This window comes from Tyto alba, unplaced genomic scaffold (assembly GCF_018691265.1).
Source record: "Tyto alba isolate M040663 unplaced genomic scaffold, T.alba_DEE_v4.0 Super-Scaffold_22, whole genome shotgun sequence".
Lineage (NCBI taxonomy): Eukaryota > Metazoa > Chordata > Aves > Strigiformes > Tytonidae > Tyto > Tyto alba.
This window is the reverse complement of record NW_024881296.1, coordinates 10,574,857-10,597,327: the sequence shown is the minus strand read 5'-3', so window position 1 is coordinate 10,597,327 and position 22,471 is coordinate 10,574,857. Positions and strand designations below refer to the sequence as shown.

General features: G+C 39.5%; 1 protein-coding gene across 6 annotated transcripts in view; it reads left to right on the top strand.

Annotated features, from left to right (window-relative positions):
- The window catches only part of GREM2 (gremlin 2, DAN family BMP antagonist), a 39,192-nt gene that overhangs the window by 5,033 nt on the left and 11,688 nt on the right, over positions 1 to 22,471 (top strand). The window contains exon 1 of one of the 6 annotated variants that reach the window (XM_033009654.2): positions 13,850 to 13,873. The exons of 4 other annotated variants lie outside the window; for them this stretch is intronic. The gene's annotated coding sequence lies outside the window, so the exon portion shown is untranslated. Of the gene's footprint in view, positions 1 to 13,849; positions 13,874 to 21,068; positions 21,093 to 22,471 lie in introns of those variants that run through there. One more of the 6 variants, XM_033009662.2, reaches the window with a different exon arrangement.

The following is a 22,471-nucleotide window of genomic DNA, read 5'->3' as shown; positions in this document are numbered from 1 at the left end:
GTTTTAAAGTCATTATTGTTTAGGAAGTGAGAATTTTAAGAAACCATAATTCGTAATGAAACTCAGAGGAAATTAAAACTGTGATACATTAAAATACAAAAAAATCTCGTGAAGATTTAATTTCTGCTTATTTTGTGTTAAGGAAGTAGGAGAAGTAAAGTACACTAAGAAAGGAAAATATATTATTTACCCTCCAGATTTCATTTTGGAACCAGTTTTTATTGAGTGTGATGGGCAATGCACAAATACAACATCAGACTGTGGATTTAACAGCAATAAATCTTAAAAATTTCCCGAATTTTTAGCTTCTCTTAAAACTTGGAAACAGCATTTGAACAGCTCATGCAGAATGCGTTGTTGACCTCGTCTTGTACAAACACTTGCTAGAATTGGAAAACTGTATTGAGCTGGTGCTACAAGTCAATGAGCTGCCCTCCTTCATTTGCATGCCGTTTTGCTGTGGATTCCAGACATGTCTAGTCTATCCTATTACTCTGCTTAAGTGCTATTATGATAATGATAAATAGCCTGATATTCTACAGTAGTGCTAACAAAAAAATAAACAGCATTGTAAAAATTCTGCATGACCATTTCTGGCATGATACTGCAGGTTTTTTCCTGGTGCGAATCTCAGACCTAATCTCATTTCCAGTGAGGCCAAAACACTAGTTTGGCTTAGAGTTAAGCGGGATCCTGCCCACAAATCTGGCCAGTCTCCATACAGATAACATCTGGAAAGTTGTCATTTAAAAATATGTGGGAGAGCTTGGGATAGGGGTGTAAATAGCGGGTCAGAGCTTCTATCCAAAATGAAAACATCCCAGCTCTCAGATGTCAGACATCCTTGCTCTAGGCATGTTTTTTGTTATGATCCACCTATTGTTTGTCAGTTCCTGTTCCATCAACATAATTTGGAGCTCAGAGGCCTTTGCAAGGAATGAGAGGAGGTTGACAGGCAAAGAAGATGAGGAATATGTGAACGTGTTGCATGACTTCATGGATACATCCAGTAAAGTCTACTAATGAAAAGAGATGGCTATCACTCGTATTTCGATTTAATTTGTTCTCTGGCTGACACCTTTCAGATTACTACACATAATGGCTTTATACTAAACATGTTTGTTGACTTTGGTCTATATTCTTCATTAATGAAGCCCATGGAAACGTTGCCTGATCCTTCAGTGAGAACAACTTTTGCTGAGATATTCTTAAGAGTGTGTACTTACAAATCGAAACAAATGATAAGCACCTTGGATTCTTTGTAGGCAGGGAATGATTGTTGATCTTCCTTTTTAATATTTCCATTCCTTACTGAAGCCTTAAGTAAAGTCGTAGCCCAGAACTTGTGACTTTTTAAGGGTATCTGAAGATTCAGATGTCACATAAACTGGTTATTAGGTAAGTTTATCTGTGATTTTTGAGTAAAAAATCACAGAAGATATGTGAAAATAGCACTGTGTGCTATTTTTGTTATATGTAATGACTCTTTTTCTGTAGGAACTCTGAAGCAAGGCAAATGTACACAGCAGGAAATGGAGCTAGTTTCTGTTGTATGAAACTGTCTTTCTTTCAGGCTCCCAAAATCCTTTCAGTCACTTACATGAAGTTATTCAACAGCTCAATCTAGGTTAACTTTTTTTTTTTTTTTAACTGTGAGACAAATCCCACCTTTGTCTACCATAAATTCCTCCCAAATGAAGAGAAGCTTTAAATACAAATTGTACCATAATAAATCTCATTTGATTTTCTTTATCCGCTTTTTTTATTTAAAGTCGTCTGCACTTTATGTTCCTTTTTCTTGAAGGAGCACTGAAAAAGCTCCTTCACAAGCTACAGTCCACTATTTTCTGAATTCTACATCCGAAATGCCAGTTGCTCTATCCTTCAACTCAGATAGCCTGCTTCTAACTAGAAAAATATTTTTATGTTGATGTTTCAATAGCTGACTTTAAAAGTATGATACATGCAAACACTATTTTCAGTACCTATCAGAAATTGCCCGTCTTCTCTTTATAAAAAGTCTTGGTTTTTTTTTTCAGTATAAAATCTAATATTTTATAAAACTTAAGTTTCTTTGGAAACAAGTTTATTGTGTCATTCCAAGTTGAGCCTAAGTTCTTTTCTGGACATCTCTAAGGTTTCTTTAAAAGAAGGATATGATATTACAGGAAGAATGTTACTCTTGTTTGCCAGAGAGCTGTACTATGTTTACTATAATAAGATTAAAGGAAATTTGAAAGTCAACGCTAGCTCAGTGGGAAACTGATAAACACACGTTGTACTTGCAGGAACACTCTGCCCAGTAGTATTAGGAAATTTATCACTATTTATTTAGCAGTTCAGACTTTATCCGACAAACAGATTTGTTGTCCATTTAAAACTATGCCAGACGTTGAAAGACTTAACTATATGGATGTGTTTTGCAGAATCTGAACTATTATCCTGGCATAGCCATCTCATGGGGCTTAGGATTGGGAGTCTCATACCATAGACTCTCAAAATAAGGAGTCTGTAGCTTATGGATCCTGTTGCTTTCCAAAGTCTGTGGCTTGATTCCTGGCACTTCTGGTTAGGTCAACTATTATAGCCACAGTCATAAACAGTGATTTTCAGAATCTGAGCAAGCTAGACAAGGGTGTAGCTCCTTGGAAAAGTTATTCTGGAAGAGGCAAAACCAGCAACGTCTCTGGATCCATATCTGGTATTGGCAGGCTCTACTGTTGAGAGGCAATGGCAGTCCAGTCTCGTATTTACTAATGTTTGTTTATTTGTGCCTTGGCCAATGTTTCAACTAGAGAGTGAATTCTGGAGAAAGAAGAGGCCACAGGGATGACTTTCCATTCCCAAGTACATGTTAAGAAGTCATTTTTACATGGACACAAATGCTGCTTACAAATCAGTAAAACAGAGTTAAGTAGTTTTGCTATGAAAAACATACAGGAAATTTTGTTTGAAATATCAAGAGTAGAGGGGAATACATAATCACAGTGTGATACATAAGCTACTATTGTAAATGTTTTCATCACCTCCAAAATGGCAGATGTCTTGCAAAAATGGACAGCTACTCACTGTGTACTTCTGAGCACCAGAACAGGCCACTGGACTATTCCCACCATGTGTTGGTGGTAATTAGTAGGAACTGCAGGATGGAGTCACTACTGGTTATGGGAGTTACTGCTGTGAGCTGTTCATGCTGTATATGGTAATACAATTATTTGATAAATAGGTGGTTAGGGAAATCAGTTAATTTCTAAGATGGTCTGTTTGAAATTTCTTAGGAAAGAGCCTAAAAAGCAAGGCTTACTCTTTGTATGAGGTTTATGGATTTGCATGCTATCCATGAAGTCACCCCAAAATACTCATTTCTTCTTCTGTTCATGCTAGATGTGAACATTAGCTGCTAATTTGAATATTTCAAGGCAGGTCTGAGGAAATCTTTCTCATCCTGTTCAACACACTTGTGCTGAGGAGGAGCAATCTCATTTCTCCAGCATTCCTCCCCCACCCAAAATGATCTCTAAAGGTCTGTGGAATCACTGGAAATGACCTTTCCCAGCCATCTGAGTTATCATTTCATTATGGTCCATGCCTCTCTTGTAACCATGGCCATAGTAGAGTCCAGCATGTTGCAGAGTCTCTGAGACTGCTGGCAACCATGGGAATTTTTGCTTTGTTTTTTGATGGTCTGTTCAGACAGTGAAACTACAAATGCATGGGTGAAGAGTCCGCACCAAGGGTTTCCTGTCTCAAGGGAGACTGTTGTGTATCTAACTCCACTGGCAGTCCAGGCTTCAGGTCATGGAGGGCCGAGTTCTTCCACAGATCTGTCCTGGGCAACTTCACCTGCCGATTGAAGAAATCTCTATCTTGCTTTATCATTAATTAAAGCAGAATATTTCCTGTTTGAGCTCTTCTGCTATGCTTCATCCACACAGGCTGCAATCGGAGTGCTTGCAGTTCGCTCCTTATATACAAATTGTAACCCAAGGCTGCGGCAAGTTGCCAGTTCATCTCCCCACTCGGACGCCAGCTTCATTTACACATATAAATAACTGGATAGCAGTCAAGCGTGATTGACTTAAGCTGTTATTTTTTCTGAATGTGTAAAATATAAGGAGCTTGAGATGCTAATACCATGCTTGTTGTTTTTTTTTTTTTTTTTTTTCCCCCCACTGAAATTTAGGTGTAGTTGTTGAGAATATTGAAATGTATTTGTCATTGTGTTTATCATGAGTTTAGATTTATCTTTACTGTTCACAGGACAATGCAAAATTAGTTCTTTTTTATTGTCATATTAGAATATGCATGGTTAGATTTATATTAATTAAAGAGAGTCTTAGTTTGTCAATATAAGTGAACTGTAATTTAAGATACTTTGGCTACAAAGTGCTCCGAATTAATTTTTTTCTCCTCAAAATATTTATTTTTCCTTTAAAAACATTTGAAAGCTGTCTTATTTTACCATGATTCAGGCCGATGCCTTAATTTGGGCATCGAATGCACTATAACTTTTGAACTTCTAGATGCATGTTACAAACTGCTGACATAGATAGCAGTGCTGGTGGAACTTTTTGGGTGAGTCATGCTTCAGCTTTGCCTTTAAATATGTATGGTCTTGCTGATTGCAAACCTTTTCTAAAGCTTTTGTGATGGCCTTTTGCTTTCATAGCATGACCAGTTTCTTTGAGGTGACAAAATCCAATAGTCTCTTCAGAGTGTTAATGGTCCAGTGAGTACTCCTGCTTTGTTATGCTTCCTGTGGCTATGCCCATGGTGTCACTTCAGCAGGGCATAGCTCTAAACTTGTGCTGAAAGGGCCATCCTGCCCTTGGCTCTGCTCCTGGCCACCAGGTTGTGTCTTCATTCTGTTACAGGCTTTCTTTGTGCCATCTGGCATGTCTAAAATGGTACACTCAACTTCTATGGGAAACTGGCTCAGAAACTGTGCTGTAAATGTTGACTTAAATGTTCGAAACACTCTATGTCCTCTAGCTGACAAAGGTCGTAGGGGCAGACTCCTTTCATGGTGTCTCGAAAACCCTGTTAGTACTGGGTGGCCTTTAGTCGTCTAGATAGGCTCAGTTGCTAAGTGTGGAAGATCTTGGAATAAGGTTGCTATTTAAGAGACAGCCCAAAGACCACCATTTCCAAATTTTCTGAACAATGGCACGGGCTGGTAAGGGTGGTGAGGCACTGGAACAGGTTGCCCAGAGAAGTTGTGTATGTCCCATCACTGGAAGTGTTCAAGGCCAGGTCGGAGGGGGCTTTAAGTAACCTGATCTATTGAAAGATGTCCCTGCCCGTGGCAGGGGGGTTGGACTAGATTGTCTTTAAGGTCCCTTCCAATCCAAACCATCCTGTGATTCAAAGATTTTATAATGCTGTCATTGTTTGAACAGAACCTTATGGGTCGCTTTACAAGCTGTAAAAACTTATTGTCTTTGAACACTTTAAAATATATATATATATTAAAGGCTAAAATGATTCTATTATAAACTGCTTATTACAGTGTGATATATGTATGTGTAAGCAACTATGAATAGTATGTAAAAGAGGTAGCTGTGACCTCACGTGTAGATGCAGAAAAATCTGATGTTTTGCTTTACTGCAAAGCCTATAGGGATGTGAATTCTAATGCAGATTTGCACACACTGGATTAAATTATTTTCTGCACAGAGGAACAGAACGGCATATTACTTCAAGACAATGCAAAAACACTTTTATACTTTAAAAAACTGACACTTTTAACCATGCCTTCTATATAGTGGAAATTTCCGCCCATTGTGTATTGCTCTGCTATCTTCATTATTTAACATTTCTAACCTGGGACATCCAAAGCTTTTGTTTATGGTTTACACAAGGTCATAGCTGTAAAATATATTTTTACTGTAGTAGAAGGAAAGAGAAAACAGCTAATTGCCCTTGCACTTTTCTCTTTTGAAGCAGCATATCTAAACTCAAGTACTGTAAAGTATGGAAGAGATGATTTGCTTCTGATGAACCGAATTATTCCATACACAGATTGCTCTGGAACATTTCAGTTTTACTTTTTACTTTATATGATTTTGGGGCTAGTCCTGAGTTAACATCATATTTAAATAGTAACTTTCAAAACAGCTTGGTAAATACATGTGTTTTATGATAAAACTCATACGATTTAATTCTGGAATGATTCCATCAGTTTTTCTGACTTGCAAAGATTATAAAGGTCTGAATTAATTTCAAATTTGAATTAAAGTAGCCTGGGTACTTTGAGATACGGAGTTATCCTGTCAAAGATATGTCCACTAAAGAGTTGACATTAACACTTCTGAACTTCATTCTTTAAGAGTCACCTTATTTATAGCAAGATAAATGCACTTTCAGCTCTAATTGCACAGAGCGGCAAAAGCATTCTTTGGATAGCCTAAGTAATTTAAAATATATCCTATCTGGGAAACCTCAGAGGATCTATTTACTCAAGAAGTTAGGAAAATTTAAGGGATGTGTACTTACAGCCTGGATTTCAGAATATACAGTGCTGCTTGCACATTTAGGAGGGCTCTTTATTTCTTTTAATCAAATAGAATGTTTTAAACATCATAAGATATGTTTTCACAGAGTTTATAGGACAAATATCATGCTATACTAGAAATATATATAAGGATTTGAAAAGTATATTCAAGAATAAATGCCAAACAGATTAATGCTTTTATGTAAATTAAAAAAAGAGAATTTCAGATAGTGATAGAAATGAAAAGTGAGGTAAGCTTTTCAGTGGTCTTTCAGCTTTAACTACAAGTTAAATTCCAAACTTTTTATGTCTTCAGAGTGTATGTGTGGGAGGTGTTCAACAAGTGTTTGTTTGTTTTTTTTTTTTTTAACCAAAGATTTGTGTTTTTTTTTAATTCATTATAAACTATGCCACTCATTAACTTTGATTTTTTATCTATTTTTTAGTGGAAATTTAACACATTTCCTAAGAAATACTTACAAAGTGCATCTTTACTGTAAGATATCTGGCTGTAAGGTAACAATCTCTTAGGATAGAATCCTTTTCTAGGAATTTGTACATACAACTTGCTGCTGTTAAGGCTTTTCATCAAGAAGTCAAATGGGATCTATTCCTGTGTAGGCTTCCTTGGTTTGCGTATGTGAGAGAGCTCACAGCTAACTGGTAGTAGATTTTACGTTGTGTAACCATTGCAAATATTCATTGCATGTTAACTCTTGACAGATAAAATTACTTATTCACTGTTGACTTATCTTTGGGGGATTATTTACTTTGTCACTATTTAGTCATCTTCAAGCTATGTTGAGACAGCAGTCTCTCTCCAAATCATCTTGTGGCATGCAGCTATTTCCCTGATACAAAGTTGTAGTTAGGGGTCTGCGGAAGGAATGTGCAGGGGAAAAGGGAGAAAGACAAACCTTGGTATGTTTTTGACTCCGCACTTAAGACAGCAGTCATTGGTGTCTGTGAATAGGAGGGTTACACATTCGTAGCTTTTGCTTGCTCCTGTTTATTGGGCTGCTCTCCAGGACACACTAGGAGTGTGGGGAGAGAAAGGCTAAGTATTTAGCCATTTTTTTGTTACACAGTTTTTGCTCATAGGATTGTGTTATTTTGCCCCACTGAAAAAATAATGAATCAAGAACCACTGTGACGTTACCGCTCAGTCTAGGTCACCTTCTCATATCAGTTTACCCTTTACTTTTAAAATATGCCTGTTAGCCCAACCTTGCATGTATATGTGATTTGCCATAAAACCTTGACACACAGAGAAGTTAATGAAAGGAGCATTTTGCCTTTATTCTAGATATTTCAGCACAGTCTCTGAGTAACTTAAGAAGAATCTAAATGTATCTGGCCCCTCTGGCACTGCTTAGATATGTGGAGGGTAAAAGTAGCCTTTGCCTTCTTTCCTTCCACCTATTTTCACTATGCAGAAGACTGGCCTATTATGAAGGTCAAATGAATTCTATGCATAACAATGTCTAGAGTGCTAGTTTGGGAACATGGAGACACAAACTTTTTGTTTTGTGTTGGGCAATTCACCTTAAACCTCTTGGAGTGCTTAGATTTTTTTTCTGCTTAGCGTTGCAAAGACTAAGAATTTTGCAGGACCCTCGCTCAGTATGTGGAGCTGTGAGGAAGGACACATTCAGCTGACAGAGCCTGGGCTTGATAAGCCTTGCAGAGAAGCAGCAGAGTAATAGCTAGGGGAAACCTGGTTTGTGGTAACCTGCCCGGAGGGCTTCCAAACAAATTGAAGTGCTCTGTGAACTGAGCTGCGAAGTATAATGGAAGTTCAAGTCCTGATTTTCCAAAGTAGTTGCTTTTGAATGTGGAACTGAGCAACCTAAATAATTCAGTAGAGGCATCACCATGAGGACTATTAATGTAAAAATTAGATGATTGGCATCAGGAGTTCCCATAGGTGAGGCAGACACCTGCATTCTTTGTACTGTCAATAGGGAGAGAGTGGGGATTAGGTTTACGATGTACATAAGTCGGTGTGCCGAGGTGGGAAATTATTAAACTTCAAATAATACTGAAGAAATGTGTGTTTCCAAAACTCTGCCTCTCATGAGTGCAGGTTCCCACAGAAGTGCTGGGGAAAAAAGGTGGGAGAAAGATTAATGCTGCAAAATGCTTCTTAATACTCTCATTTTTTGGATGTATCTGAGATTTTCTCTCTGTAAGGGAAAAGGTGCAACTGAAGTCTGGGGAGGATCACTGTGAGGGCTGAATGCATAGGTTAAATTTCACTCTGGAACTGAAGGTGATAAAATCCTGGGAGCTATAAGAAGGTGTAATTAGATCCAAAGTACAGCTAGACACATTTTACCCTCTCCCCTCTACTGTCAAACCCTTACATAGGGAATGGCCCCTGGTGCCAGTAGCCAGAATGTCACAGTTCAGAGCTGGTGAGCCTTTCAGAGGCTGGTGGGATTTCCCAGATGCTTTTGAGGATCACTGAACATAATTTTACTTCAAGATGAGAAAGTCCTGTGTAACAACCAATTTTACAAGTCCAAAGTTCAGCTGGGAGCTGTGCATGCAAAGCAACACAGATACTGAATTCTTCATTGATACTGTATTAGCACTGCATGAGGAGAGATTAGGATCAGCCTTTCTTTGCTTAAATGATTTGCCTGGTACAGCCAACTGGCAGTAACTAGGTCCTTCCAGCCAGGAAACTGTACCAAACAAGACACTTGTGTTTATGAAGCCTACAATTAGTGCACACATTGTGGGAAAGTTACCATTAGCTTCAGAAAAAGTTATTTGTCACCATTGTCAAAACTGAACCTAATGACTTCAGGTGGTCTGGTATCTCTGAAGTAAACCTTAATCAGATCTTAATTTAATTCAAGCCAGGAGGGTAAATCAGTGGTGTACAGGGTGGTTCCAATTACACTTCCATATTTCTTGCTTTAGAATATATGGCAGCCATGCAAATAAAAAGTCCTAATTTCTTTATGTTTTTCTCCTCGCCAGAGTTGTATTACAGCTCTTTCTCCCTCTTCGCTTACCTCAATATTTTAGCCACAGTGGTCTTCCGTTAAGTTCTTACTAGATCTTGATACCTAACATTGTGAAAAAGGAGAACATTAGGAGCTGATTAACTGTGGCGTGCTGATATTTAATTATTGTAGGCTCAAACTTCTTAGAAAGGCATGTAATGGGAGACTGAACCATTCTTGGATGTCCCATGTGAGCCTGCTGGGCAGCTCTGCTAAATCACAAAAGCATGAAAAAGCAGAAAAAAAAAAAAAAAATCAGAGTTACCACTGGTTTACAGAATTTTGCTGGCCTGGACCTCTTTAAAAAGAGGGAAATTGTTCAGCCTTACAGACACTTTTGGGGGATACCTTTTTAGCTGTAGTTTATAGAACCTGTTCAGATGCTGGTGCTCTTGTAAAGCCAAGGGCTCCTGTAGCCTAGTTTAGGATGAACCAGGCTAGATTTATTTGGTGTGTTACATAGACAGAAAACAGACGTTGGTGTAGTTTTCTCTTCCCTCGTCCTTTTTGTCCCCTTCATAGTCAAATGAAGTTTAATTAATTAAAAGTAAATTGCAATTTAAAATATGCAAAATAACTAAAGGAGCAGCATAATACTAACTAGAAATGAAAAATAATTTACATTGGAATTACAAGATATTCCAAGAACATAAATGTTGTTAATCTATTGTTTTAAATTACTTCCTGGTAAACATTTTTGGTGTAGTTATTTTTTTTCATCTGCCAGCTGTCGCAATAATTTTTTTATAAGCATTTGCTGATTACTTGCAACTAATCAAGTATTTTTAATTGTAGTACTTTTTTTGTCCACCTGAACTGTGTGAAATATCAGTGAGTCGACCTGAAGACAGATCCTTGCCTGTTCTAAATGACTGTATATTTTAAACCTCGTGTTCTATATTGATACTTCCAGAGTAAAATTATTGGCTCCATTTAATTAAAATATTATTTTTTTCTATTCACCTTAATGAAGTCAGTATTTGTCAGATAAATCCTCTGAATTAATTTTTAAATACATATTTGCAGAGAATCCTCACTTCCTCCAATAATTTTTTCCCCTGAGCTTACTGGGCACTTCGAAAAGGTGTGTGGGGCTTCTTGTTGGTAGAAAACGTTGCAATATTGCCTAGTGCATGAAGCCTGGCAGCTTCTTCTCATCCTCTGCTGTACTAATCTGTTTCAGGATTCTGTCTTGTATTAAACTTTCCTTTTGTTTCAGTGCTATAACAATTCCTTGGCAATGAGTGATGTACATTTTATTAGAATCCGAACATATCTATATTCACTTGATCATTGTTTTGCATTGGGTTACAAGAGAGTGTAAACATAGCATTGGTTTAAAAAGCATACCAGAGTAACTGACTTCTCCCAAGAATAGCAGTAACAAGAGGAATTGTATGATAGTTACTCAATAACAGTAAACAAGTAATAATAAGAGTAAATAACAGTAAACAAATAACCAGTATTGGTGTTGTAAGTTGCTCTTAGGTGAACGACTCTTTCCTGGCTTTTAGGAAACCTCACGCTGCAATATCACCCCACCTCTTCAGTGTAATCAGAAATATTTGACTAGGTAGGGGAGCACTTCCCCACAGAGAAAGTGTTGAAGAGATGTCTTTAGTCCGTAGGCTAATTTCAGGGAATTAGCAACACTAAGTAAATCAAATTTCAACACTTACCTCAATTTTGGGAGGATAAAGAAGGCAGATGGGAAACTGGAATTTTATTCCAGTGTGTGTTCAGTTTCTGTTAGATGGCAATTTCATTTATTTATTTATTGTACCTTGTGGGAAAGGGAGGGTTGGACAGTGGATACATCTTCACAGGGTATTGCTGTGCTCGTAGGACAAATACCATAGCTTTACAATGACAGCTGTTGACAAACTATTCCACACCTGTTAATTACAGGCATTACGAATAGAGAGGAATTTGGGTGTTTGCTGTCACGAGGACAATGCAGATGTTTTGGTCTGTGCAAACCTCTGCAGTTCGCCTCAGATCGTCAAGGATGTGGTTGTTTCTGGGCCTGTTCTGCTGTCCTGAGGCCTCTAGATGAGAAGCTGCTCACCTGCCCCACGCAGTTGCTGGTTGTGGACTTCGGTTGCTCCCTCAGCTGGTGCAGCAAAGCTTTCGCCTGCCGTCTAGTTCAGTGAGCCTGTCACTCTGCCTCTAAGGGGACCAGGAGGAGAAAGCATGATATGGCACGATATTGCTATGATATTGTCTCCCTGTGCTGGCTAATTAAGCAGTTTTGACTTCTCTGCCTTGAAATCAGTCCTCAAAGGTGGTTTAAAACCGTGCCTGAATTAGCCTTATGTTGGAAATGGTGTGTGTGTGGTTTATGGGTATTTAAATATGGTTTAGGAACCTGACTTATTTTCTAATGATTTATAAATGAATTCATCTTCTTCAACAAATAAGCTAGCCAGTGTTTCCTCTAAATAACTTAAATTTTGGAAAGCCCAAGACATTCTGCAGAATCTTGAGCCTTGGCCTCTTTTGCCAACAGAGGAGCATCAAACAAATGTTACTAATTCTGCCTACAGCAAAAGAAATCAAACTGAGTCTTTAATTCTGAAAGCATCTGATAGTATCTGTGTTATAAACCTGGTAGGTTCACAGTTAGCAGACTGCAGTATGTTAAACGTAAGGCTGGCTTTGAGTAGCAGTTTAGTGACCCCATTGCAAATGTACTTTAAGCTGTACTGCAAAAAGAATTATGATTTCTGTCTGTGATAGCTAGCATAAGACCTAAAAGCCCAGGAAGATGAGAAAAGAGAGATGACAGAAAACTAGGCAAAATACTATTAAAAAGATGGTTCTTTGGAGGACAACAATTGTTCTGTAGAAGACATACATGTCTATTTATTTAAAAGGGAATTAAAGGGACTTTGAGAAGTCATCTGGCTCATCTCCTCCTTGTTCAGATCCATTTTATCTAATGTAATCTGTGGCAGATGTGATTTTTTTTTCCTTTTGCGTCACTGTCTCCTTAATAATTCTGATGATGCGTCTACAAACTTAGGCAAATCAATTCCAATGCCTCACTATCTGTATCATGATGCTTGCTAATAGGATTATTGTCTGAAATCTTATTTGCTGACATTATTGCATTTGCATCTGTGAAGAGTAAAGACATACTGGTTCATGCTTTTCAATAGACTTTTATACATTTGAAAGCTATTAACATCGCTCCTCTGGTCTTCACTTCTTTGCATTAATGATCCATGATTTCTGCAAGTCTTGCCACACTGAGTTATAGTTTCTATGTATGTAAATGTTCTTGTTTTAATTCCCTGCTTCCCCTCCAGAAATCTTCATGGCTTTCCTGAAGTGTGGTGTCCAGAACTGGCTCATACATTACTACTTTCCATTTTGCATTTGTGCAGCCATGTTTTCAAGTCAAGAAATAGAACCTTGATGTGTCCTTCATGTCCTCAGTGTACTATCAACAAAGTGTGGTGGGCATAATTGTGATGGTGGGTTTTTTTGAGATTTGCATATAAGTTGTGTTGGCTCCTGCTTTTGTTTTGGTTTTTTTTTTTTTTTTTTTTTTTTTTTAAATTTCCAGGTGCTGAGGAGTTTCTAGTCCCCTATTGTGGGACGTGTTGGGACAGATAAGTTACTGTGGCGATCGGCGATCATTATGAGAGACATCTATGCACATAGAAACTATATAAAATTTGGGGTGGTGGGGTGGGGGTGTATGGAAGCTGACTTAACAAAAAGCTGTCAGTGAATTACAGAGCATAAGGCTTCCTTTAAGAAGAATAAATATTACTTGAGGTGATTGATTAAAAATAAGAGCTATACATTTAAGATGGCAGACAGCTTTCCCTGTTCAAATGCCATCTCATCTAAACTGCAAACTTAATACATTTATTTGATCTGATCTAAACTGCAAACCTTAATACATTTTGGGTGACAGAGATACAAGCTGGTGCTCTTCGGCATTGAAAATTTAGACCCTGACTGGCCAGATGCTGCTTCAGCCTTCTGCTGAATGAATGCTCTTGAAAACTTGCCTCCTGTTTTTCTCATTCGTGTATTAGCATCATTATTCTATTTCTTACCATGTCATGTGCATGCACAACTTATGCTTTTGCCTAATGAGGGCAAAAATCCATGTGAATTCAATAGCCAGAACAAGTGACCAACTTTTATTACAGTTCCAGTGCTGTTCTGAAAGGGAGGTTGGACAAATATTTGCATTACATTGTGTTATACCTTCTGATAGATATTTTTTTTTTCAGGTTATTAACCAGCAGCTCGGTTCTTTCATGGTCACTTTTGGCTCATCTGTTGCCTGGAAAGAGAATGGAAAACAATTTACTCCGACTTCTTTCATCAAACCACATTGCTGGTTTGTTTGTCCTTAAATTCAGGTTTGCTTAATTTTGCAATGCACTAATTGCATGGGTACGTAGCATCTTCACTCAAAGGCAGAAGAGTCACCTTGCCCCAGTCTTCTATGCTAGATTCTGAATCAGGTGTGGAGAATCCAGCAAGGGTAGGTGTTAGGACAGAGAGGGTGAGGAGGGCATATGACTAATAGAGAAAGAGTGAAGCAGAAGTCATCAGTGCTTCATATCATGTAGCTTATTCCTGTGCAGTCCAGCCAGTGGTTGTGTTTAATCACTTAAAACCCCAAGGCCTTGGTGGAAGAAACCTTTGCACTTTCAAGGCAAGACACTCAAAAGTCAGACAGTAAGATGCAGCAGTGAGAGTACGTTTTCATGCTGCTTCCATGTTTAATATTTAGTTTTGCACCACAGTTGCAGAGCACATTTTCAAGACAAGATAAAAGATCCTCTTTGTAAGTACCCCATATCCATTGAGGACTTGAGATAAATGGTACATACCTCTTTTGGAAATCTAGTTATAAGAGCTGTAATGTTTAAGACACTTGCAAAAAATCGAGTCCTTGTGTCTTTAGAGCAGCATGAGGTTCTGGCGGAGAGTTGGTTGCCTCAGCAGACGTGCCTGGTGCTTGTTTGAATGCCCCACATCTCTCACCTGGCTTCCAGTGGCCACTGTGGAGGAGCAGGCACCTCCCAGAGGGTCTATCTCTGAAGTGCCAGCCTATACGAACATCTTGGATGCCCTTGGGCATCTGGAATGGTGCTACTCATGACACTTTATTATTGTTGCTTTATTTCCTCTCCCCACTGTGGTACAGACTGTAGCCCTAACACCAAGCCATTTAGATATAAGGACCATGGGTCTCATATGGGAAGCACAAGCATGCTTGTGTTCTGTCAGTCAACGCCACCTTTATCAGCCACACCCTTCCAGCTACCTTAGCCTCCTCCACCCTGAAACAGGTAAGTTGGGTGACGGCGTTCCCAGGCCCCAGTTTGGAAGGAGTCTCAGGGTGTGGCTTCGCAGCTGGTGGCAGGCAGCCTGCCCGTAGGCTGGTACCGGCAGGGCAGAGCAGCCCAGCGCTGGCCGGGGGCCCCGGCGGCACCACTGATCCCGCAGGCAGCTGGAAAGTCGGCCGGCAAAGCAAAAAAAAAAAAAAAAAAAAAAAAAAAAAAAAAAAAAGAAACACAAACCTTTTCGGCTGGATCAGCAAACTCATCTTGCTGACTGTGTGGCTGCATGGCTGTTAGTACTGGCAGAGAGTGACCGAGGAGTGTGCGTGCCGGTGTGTGCACACACGCCTGTGTGCTGGGGGGGGGAAGGTGGTGCCCGTGGGGGCCGGGAGCAGGGGGGCTATGGCTCACCCTTTTAATGAAGCAAACTGCACCCTGGACTGGGTGACAGCATGAGCTGATTTAAGCTCTATCTCAGAAGGGCATGGGTTGCAATTAGAAAGATATCCAGCTGACATTAATTGCTGTTTTGGTTATTTCTCAAGGTTGGGTACAGGGTTTTCTCTGTGCCATTACTTTACCTGAAAGCAGAGTTGCACTATTTTAGAGTGAGTATATGTAACTGGAATATATATTTGAACCCACATCCTGCAGTATTCTTATCAGGACGTAAAATTGAGAGAAAAAGGCACAGGTTTTAATTCTTTTGGTCTGTGATTATTTTCATCTGGGTTCAAAAACCTAGAACAAATTACCTTCTTTAATGTGTTGGGGAGAATGATAAAACTCAGGAGCTTAAATCAGGACCTCACCCTCCACATCACAAAGCCTAATCACAGAAAAATAATGTTGGATATGGTATTATAATTCTCTTTAGATCTATGAATTTTATGTTTATTCTCTATCTACTAACCCAGCTTTAACAGAAAGTATGGGTGATGCCTCTGTGCTTTCTGCTTTCTCACTAGCCTTTTCTGCAGTTTTTGGAGGGGTGTTTTTGCATCATGTGGGGAATGTGAGTTGAATTATCTCCAATTCATGTGGGTACTGAAACTGAGTTTACATTCATAAATGAGGAAGCTCTTGTTGCAAAGCTGGTTACAAGAAAGATAAATAGCCCACTGGCTAGATTTCTGGATAACTGGTAGTAGTTAATGGTGTTCATCTTCCACTGGGTGGTGTTGACTGGGTATATGTGGAACACGTGTGACAGAGGAGGACAGTCGGGGAGCTGCTGAGGGGCTCCCAAACTTTGTCTGCCCTCAGTGTGAGCAGCAGCAGGCAGCGTTGCCACCCGCCCGGTCACACGTCTGGGCACCCTACAGAAGCACCGTGTGTAGACACGTAGGCAGTGTCGCAGTCCACAATGAAACTGGAGGCTTTGTAGGTGTGGGAACAGGAGTTTTCTGGGTTGCTCCTGTTGATTTAAGTGACATCTGTGTCCCTGTCACCTATTTCTAAAGTGTCTCTAAATCTCATCTCTGGTTTCTGTTAGATGCTTTGCCATGGATTTGGCAAGCAGCTTTAAACAAGTAATATTTTTTTGGAGAGGGGTGGAGTATAGTCACAGAGAGGACCTTGTTAAAATCATGATATCTAGATGAGCTCTTTATGTCTTCTGTACAGTTATGCTGTAAATCCACTCAGGACCTTGCCTTCTTACGTCTATTAATTCAAATGTGCCTCTTGCTTCCCTTCCTGTTCAAGTCTGCAGTGTCATTCCATATTTTGCTTAAACTGTACAGTTTAATGATTTAATTCTCACTCATTTTTTTTTTTCTTTTTAGATAAGTTTAAGAATCCTCCCCTTCAGCCTTATAACAAATACGTAGATATGAAACTGTGAACTTGCTCTGATGTAGCCTTTTATGTCATTCATAATGTAAAATAAGAGTTTGATTTTGGGGGAGAGAAGGAGGTAAAAAACCCCCACGAATGTGCCCTGTGTTTTTAATGAGCAGAGTTTTGCCAAGTGTCAATTAGTATTCTTCAATCTTTGTGCTAATTAGGAGCTTCTTAAGGTCCTCTAAGGAAAATATTTTTTGCCAAGTTAGCAGATTTTTAGACAGGTGAACTACTTTTAGCTTTGTCTTTGCTAGGTGCATTTTTGGTAGCGTTTTTCCTAATTGCTGTTCTGTTTCTCTTTGAAGCTCTGACATCCATGTTCTTATGCTGCCCAGATCACTGGTCTGATCTGTATGGAGCTTCTCTACAATTTTGTGCTGGAGAAAAATTACAGAAGCTGAAATAATCACTCAAAGCCAAAGCTGTTGTTCTGAAACTAAATAAGGGAAGAGAGAAAGTGTAGTCTTGTTTTGCTAAGCCAAATTCTTTACTGAGCCTCCTTTCAAAATACAAGCATAAAAAAATCCCATGGGGCTGTGGTTATCCTTGACCCATTGAGGACCATCATGCTACATGAATTGTGGTAGCTGTCCCCAGGGGTTCAGAGTTGAAACTTTTTTTTTTTTTTTTGGTCTCTCCACACAGTGGGAATGAAAGTTTCCAGGAGAAGTGTTGATCAAAACTCTTTTTTCAAAGTTGCTTTTTTTGCAGAAAGAGATATCAGCATCTTTAGATCGAAAACACCTGAAGGTCCTAGTTCAATTTATGTATGTTTTAGGGCTTTCCCCTTACTGACACAAAAAGGTGTTTCATGTTAACTCTGTGAAATGGCTTCTTGGCTTTTGAGGATTTAATAGTTTTACATTGAAAGTATCTTAAACCCAATTTTGTTCACTTCACCTCCTTCTTCAAAAGGAAAATAAGGGAGAATTCAGAATCTAATAGTTAGCTGATCTGAAGTGAAAACTTAGGTCAGTGGTCAGTACTTAATTTTTCCTTCAGTTTGGAGATGAGGCTTTAAATATGTCTAGTTCTCATAGTGTCAAAAAATGTTTTCCATCTAGCCTTATTTGAGATTCCAGTCCTTTTAATCCCATATCACACCAAACTTCTTTAAAAAGTCTACCGTTTAGCCCAGACATAGGAAAAAGTCTTGAAAGAGCCACGTTCATGGGTGCGTAATGTTGTTTGTGTCTGTGGTCTAAATCATTCATAAATGAGTCAGTTGTGTGTATGATCGCTCACTAGGAACCAGAGCAAACCTATGGATCAGAGCATTTTCCTTGGGATGCTCCTATTTGGTCTAATCAACTATAGTGGGCCTTAGCAAGTAGTGCAGATGACATTTGATTGCTGACCCAACTGAATGGTTTATAGGCTGGTATATACAAGTTTAAATGACTGGCAGCAGTTCTAGCACCAAGATAAATCTGTGTTGGTGCTAGGAGAGCCATTACAAGTAGTTTGCCAGAGCCTTCACCTGATCAACCTCCCTTGCTGCTTCAGCAAGATACATATAAATGCTTGAAACAGCACTAAGTGGTATGATTAGTAAAATGGTATAAACTGTAATGCACAGCATGTTCTCTGACTACTTCGTAATAAGAGAAAAACAAAAAACAACCCAAACCCCAAACCCTGAGTGAGCAAGCTTTCTGACCACTCGTTCCTCCTCTTCACAATCAATATTGCATTTGTTGGTCCCGTATCATAGAATCATAGAACACCAGGTTGGAAGGGACCTCAAGGATCATCTGGTCCAACATTTCTTGGCAAAAGAACGGTCTAGACAAGATGGCCCAGCACCCTACCCAGATGAATCTTAAAATGTCCAATGTTGGGGAACCCACCACTTACCTGGGGAGATCATTCCAGTGGCTGACTGTTCTCATTGTGAAAAACTTCCCTCTTGTGTTCAATTGGAATCTCCCCAGGGGTTACTTGTACCCATTATTCCTCATCTTTTCCATGTGACTCCTTGTAAAAAGGGAGCTTCCATCTTCTTTGTAGTCAACCTTTAAATGCTGGGACATTGTGATAAGGTCTCCCCTAAGCCTTCTCTTCTCAAGGCTGAGCAAACCCAGTTCTCTCAGCCATATGGCAGGCTTTCCAATCCCTTGATTGTATTTGTGGCCTCCCCTGGGCCCTCTCCAGCCTGTCCACTACTTTTTTGTATAGCGGGGACCAAAACTGAACACAGTGTTCCAGGTGAGGTCTGACAGGGGCAGAGTAGAGTGCATACAGAAGTGCTAGCTAGTATTTAACATGGTAGTCATGTCAAAAGGGAAGCTGTCTTGGCCACTTCACTTGGACAATTCATTACTCTCAATCAAATTAATCACTGACATGAAATAGAGTCTCAGTATCTTTGTACTTCTATGTAGTAACTTGAGGTCATCAAAGATTACCAGAAGTGTCATCCCTCTCTTCCAGATGCAAGGAAGTGCTGCCTAAATTCAGCCTGGGGAAGAGGCCTTGAATAGACCAGGAAGAGAAATGGAGCTTGCCATCTCACACTGAAATTTATAGCTAGATGTCGGCTAACTCTTTCCAAGATACCTCCCTGACCTTTCTGAGAATAGCTTCTGAAAGAGCCAAAGAGAAGAATCTTTAGATTTCCTTTTACTTACTGTCTACTTCTACCGAGCTTGAAAGCATGAGTAATGGAAAAATATTCAAACCTTAACTATGGAGAGACAGTATGAATGGCTTATAGCCAAACACTGTAAAAAAACCAAGGTCACATTAAGTTAATAAAGAGCCTCTAGATGCTGTTTATCTTCTGCTTGTGTTTATGCAAAGAGGGTCCCCAGTTACTATCAGCCAAAAAAAAAAAATCCCTGAGCCAGTAAGTCCCAAAGTTGGAATCCATCCCCTCTTTGATGCTGCAAAATGATAAATGCAACCGAGGTTACAAGTCTAGAAATGATCCTGAAATTGCCTGCAGAAGGGGAGCTCTGGCACTTTTCTGTGAGTTTGTGAGCAGAAGAGGTTGGTGGTTGCCTCTGCAGCCTTCCTCCCTTCTTTTTCATCTTCTGTTGTAGGGGAAGAACTTTCCTGCTGTTATTAAGAAATGGCTGGACTCATTCCACTTCACAGTGCACCTGTATGATGTATGATTCCTTGTCGCTTTTCTCTCCGGGTATTGGAACCGGATCTGCCCACCCGACCCAGAAGGCTGAACTTTTAAATCCGAGTCATTTCATCTGTTTATCATGCATCACTCTGTTTCTCAAGTCCTGTATTTGACTGACATCTCAGGTCTGGGACTGTTCAGCTCCGTAGTTTCAATCATTGTCAAAACTACCAAATGAAGGTCTCACCTTCCAAATAGCGAGGAGTTGGTTCTTTAACTCCTATTACTAGCTTTGCCTCCAATATACTAGTCCAGTGGTACACTACAGAATCTCCTTTCATTCTGTGAAGGAATTCTGAAGAAACCAGCGTGTGTGTGTTTTTAATTACATGTTTGTTCAGCCCTCTGAGGATGTCAGGAGCTGTGAACAGTAAATGCCAAGTGATTGCCAGGAAGAAAGCTGCTGACTGAAGTGCACCGTAGACAGAACCCTTCTGTGTTACTGCCACTGCCTTGCCATGCACATACCGACGATATCTGATTTTGATTATAGTCTCTCCTCTGATGATAGTACTGTCTCAGGTTCTCCTGGAGACAAAGTCTTGGTCAAGTGAAAACATAAGCAATGGTGTAGTCAAGGACAAAGTCAGTCTCCCCCGGATTCCAGTCTATTGACTCTTCTTTCTTCCTCATTTGGAGTGAACTGAAATGCTAACGATCCTCCTTTAGATGAGAGTAACTTGCTGTATTATGTTAGTCTAGACAAAGGAAATCAAATTAATTAGCAGAAAGACTGCAAATGTGCTGTGTAGGAGGACCTGTCATTAGAGTACCTCATCCAGGCTCCTGTGGCTTGGTGTGTATTCAGAATGATAGCTCTGGTCTTCCTCTCAGCAGAAGAGAAATAAAATAATACTAGGCTTCAATTAGAGACAGAACTATAATTCAGTCATGGGCAAGGAGAGGGGGAGGTAAGTAGGAAGACGGCTGCTCTGCAAAGCCTGTCATAAAACATAAAATCCCAGTTTATGCATGGCAACAGATCCTTCTATGATTGAATTACAGCCTTCATATTGAATAATGGGCCAAGCCTGTAAACCAGAATACAGACAGAACAAATATTTACATTCTTTGGGCAATGACAGAGAGAGAATCACTGAGCAGAGCATGAATCAAAGCCACAGGAACATAGATGTGGGACAGCCACGTGTTGCCATCAGTGTGAAGTGGGAGGGATGGAGTAAGTTTCCAGTATTTGGATGTGAAATTTCCTGTAGTACAGGTCATTCTGCAGCATTTCACTGAAAATTCATCTTTTAATTAAGTGACACACACTGCCAATAACAGTGAGTAAACTGTAGTTTTTCCATTCATTCTGCGTGCTCTACATTTTTCAGTATATCTAGAAAGTGATACTGAAATGTTTAGGTATTTAGCAATGTTTATGTTGATATTGCCTATCTAATTATGATTTTATTTGTACTTCTGACTTTACAGCACCTTGTAAGTTCTGTACTTTTGACAGTTGTTGAGCATCTGCTGCTGTGATTTATTTTGGTCCAGCTGACAGCTATGATAGTCATAAACATTACTGTCAGTTTGGAAAGATCAGTAGACATGTAGTGAAATAAATGAAAATTCCTTTTGTTCTCTTACAAAATAGCTTGGAAATAAGGGTCAGAGTAGTTCCAAACTGAAGAACTTGCATCAAGATATCAACTGATGCATGTACTAGGGTAGCCAAGAAGCCATATAACTCTCAAGGTTTTGAACTCCAAATGTCATCTTTGTTTATAGGCTTGCAAATGCACGTATACAAACAACTATCAGAGCATGCCGTTGCTGTGCTTCTCAGCCCTTACAGGTTTGAATTGCATTTAAGTTGCATACCTGAATTTTCTCATATGAGACCTTGTGTGAACAGGCTTCCTTTCAGAGCAAAGCCCACACCTGAGTTTAACATTTGAAATAAAAGTGATTAAATGGGGATTCTGTTGGACCATTAGTTAGTCCACAAAAAGTAACTGCAAAAGTAAGCTAAGCAGAAACCTGGTGTTCTCAGGGAAAGAAGAAAGCATCTTGTAACTCTCCAAGTAAGTTTGTGAACAAAAGGGGATACAAAATATTGCAGGATCAATGCAAGGGTATTACCGTCCAGGATGTGCAGCAGTGACTCATTACTGCCTGGCTTCCACCTACTCATAGTGCAAATAGATTTTTTTAACTGTTGGGCAGGCTTAGACTCTGAGCGAGAGAATGTATTAAAAACTTTGACGTGACCCATTGTCGTTTCAAGGTGTCTAGTATTACACGTGAACATTAGAGCTCACGAACTCTGATTTTCTATGGATATGTTCGGTGTGCAAGTCCACCGCAGTAACCGTAAACGTCCTATTTACTACTCATGCCTCCTGTGGTACTGAACTGCGATATCCTTGGCTTGTCTCCCCTTAACTTCCCTTTCCCTGAAATACTTTTCATGCCTTTTGGTATACCCTAGGAGAGAACATGCTTAGTGTAATGCAATAGGAGTTTCAAAACTGCCTCGCCGTCCAACTTGTCTGAAATTCGGTCAGTGGATTAAAAAAATGTAATTGTGAGGAACTGTCAGATGTGTAGTTGCATGTTGCTTATTAACTAAAGAAAAGGCAAAAAAAAAAGTTGAGAGGATCCCCTAGATTTAGCCTCATGGAGGAGAAAAATGCTCTTCTGTGAAGCTAATCAT